Source organism: Lithobates pipiens, unplaced genomic scaffold (assembly GCF_037356315.1).
Source record: "Lithobates pipiens isolate NorthernLeopardFrog02 unplaced genomic scaffold, aLitPip1_a1.2 Scaffold_13, whole genome shotgun sequence".
NCBI classification, from domain to species: Eukaryota; Metazoa; Chordata; class Amphibia; order Anura; family Ranidae; genus Lithobates; species Lithobates pipiens.
Window position 1 is genome coordinate 250675089 of NW_027507718.1, and position 2962 is coordinate 250678050.

Here is a 2962-nt window from a genome sequence, read left to right on the forward strand (position 1 = left end):
CTGCTTATAATTGCATAAAATTATATTGTATTTAATATACTTTTTTGCTATATTTAATAAATTTATTATTTTTGTAATCATATTCTGATTTAATAAAACTGAAATAAATACCACTCCCTGTTTTTCTTGTAATAACAGTTGCACTACAGTAATGCAACTACAAAATAAGGTGTATTTTTGTACGTTGGTAAAGGGCTTTAAGAGTAAGTTCACTTTAGAAAAAAAAAAATGTGCCTATATTTTCCGGGGAAAAAAATCTGCAGTTATTTTTTTCATAGGAGCAAAACATTGCATCTGCAATCAGTGGATTGCGAGTGCAATGCCAGATTTCTCCAGCCTCTTTCTCCAGCTCTCTGCCCCTACTGTCGTAGGGCTTTCTGTTGGAGAACTGGAGGAAGAGTCAATGGACCATGAATGTAGTAATTACCACATTCATGTTCCATTGAGGACTACAAGTACATCTGCCCCAGTGGAAGTTGGGACTTGTAGTTCATTCAATAACCGATATGTAGGGTGTAACATGGTACAAAAGGTGGAGTAAGCCTTTAACCGATTGCCGCCTGCCCACGGTCAAATGACGGAGGGGCGGTGTGGCTCATTCTTCGGCGCACATTGCGGCAATCATGCTGTGTTGCTAGGACATGGCATAACCCTGATCTCTGTAAAGAGCCACGGCTCTTTAACCATGTGATCGGCTGTGTCCAATCACAGCTGGTCACATGTAAACACAGATAGAGGTGGCTCAAGGCCTTAGGCAAAACTTACACATGAGGCCCCAATCACACCCATAATGGGGAAAAAATTCAAGCAATAAAAATGGCTGCAAAAAGATGCATAGATCTAGCCCACAGGTCATCAGCACCACTTCCAGGGCACCCTCCTCACCCATCAGACATATGCAGCCAATAAAACATCTGGGATCCAGCAATGTGGCAACCCCTCTAAGAATTTTCCATATCTTGGGAGAATGGGCAAAGTAGAGTGAGGGGTCCCAGCACAGCGCAGGGGGAGAGAGAGGGGGGAGAGAGAGAGGAGGGGAAGGAGAGAGGAGGGGAGAGAGAGATAAAGGGGAGGGAGAGGGAGAGAGAGAGGAGGGGAGGGAGAGAGAGAGGGGAGAGAGAGGGGGAGGAGAGAGAGAGGGAGGAGAGAGAGAGGGAGGAGGAGAGATTGTGAGAGAGAGGGAGGGGAGAGAGAATGAGAGAAAGAGGGGAAGAGAGAGGTAAGGGGAGAGAGAGGGGGGGAGGGAGAGAGAGGGGAGAGAGAGCGAGAGGGAAAGGGGGGGCGAGAGGGGAAGCAAGAGATTGTGAGCAATAGGGGGAGAGCGAGAGGGGGAGGGAGAGAGAGAGAGGGGGAGGGAGAGAGAAAAAGAGGGGGAGAGCGAGAGGGGGAGAGAGGGGGAGGGAGAGAGAGAGGTGGAGGGAGAGAGAAAAAGAGGGGGGGAAAGAGAGGGGAGGGAAAGGGAGAGAGAGAGAGAGGGGGAGGGAGAGAGAGAGTGGGAGTGAGAGGAGAAGGGGGAGCAAGAGGGTGAGCAAGAGATCAAGAGAGGGAGGGGGAGGAGACAAGTGGGAGAGAGAGAAGGGGAAGGAGAGAGGGGGGAGGAGAGAGAGAGAGGGGGAGGAAGAAAGAGAGAGGGGGAAGGAGGGAGCGGGGGGAGAGAGAGGGGGAGGGAGATAGAGAAGGGGGAGAGAGGAGGAGGGGGAGAGAGAGGGGGAGAGAGGGGAGGGAAAGAGAGAGAGAGGGGAGGGAGAACGAGAGGGGGAGCAAGAGATTGTGAGTGAGAGGGGGAGGGAGAGTGGGTGAGAGGGAGAGAGAGAGGGGGAAAGAGCAGGGGAGTAAGAGGGGTAGAGAAAGTTTGTGCAAAAGGGGGAGAGAAAGAGGCTGAGTGAGGGGGAGACAGAAGGATATGGAGAGGGGGAGAGAGAGAAAGAGAGAGGGGTGAGAGGAAGGGGGAGAGAGGGAGTTGGGGGTAAGACAGAGAGAGGGGGAGGTGAGAGAGAGGGGGGTGAGGGAAAGGGAGCGAGAGAGATCTCTAGTCCTGTCCAGGCTGTCCCTGTCTGCAGCCTCTCCTGTGCCCCATGTCCCAGTCTTTGAGAGCACTGGGGGGGCAAAGGGCAGGGAGGTGCTGGAGTGTGCTGGGGGGGCGGAGAGTGCTGGGGGGTGGGGGCTGGAGGCCGGAGAGAGCTCAGCTGGATAGTTTCAACAATCCCCCTCCCACTGCTGAACCAAATAGGAGGCAGGTATGGAGAGGTCGGAGAGCGGTGCAGGTTGAAGGAGCAGCTGAGCTGCGGGTCTCACATGGACATGCCGCAAGAAATCATAGTAATATAGTAGGTGAGGTTGAAAAAAAGACACAAGTCAGTCAAGTCCAACCTGTATGTGTGATTATATGTCAGTAATGCATTGTATATCCCTGTATGTTGCGATCGCTCGGGTGCTTATCTAATTGTTTTTTGAAGGTATCGATGCCCCCCGCTTAAACCACCACCTGTTGAAAGGAATTCCACATCCTTGCCACTCTTATGCCGCATACATACAATCGCACATTCCGACAACAAAATCCATCTTTTTTCCCGACAGATGTTGGCTCAAACTTTTTCTGCATACACACGGTCACACAAATGTCGAAAATTCCAATCGCCAAGAACGCAGTGATGTACAACACCTACGACGAGCCGAGAAAAATTAAGTTCAATAGCCAGCAGGGCACATGACAGGGCAGATTACATGGGGCAGAGCGCATTACATGGGGCAGGACACATTACATGGGGCAGGGAACGTTACATGGGGCAGAGCACATTACATGGGGCAGAGCGCATTACATGGGGCAGAGCGCATTACATGGGGCAGGGCGCATTACATGGGGCAGGGCACATTACATGAGGTGGGGGACATGACAGGGGACATTACATGGGGCACACTGTTGGACACATTGTGGGGGGAGGAACACAGCTGGGCACAGTAC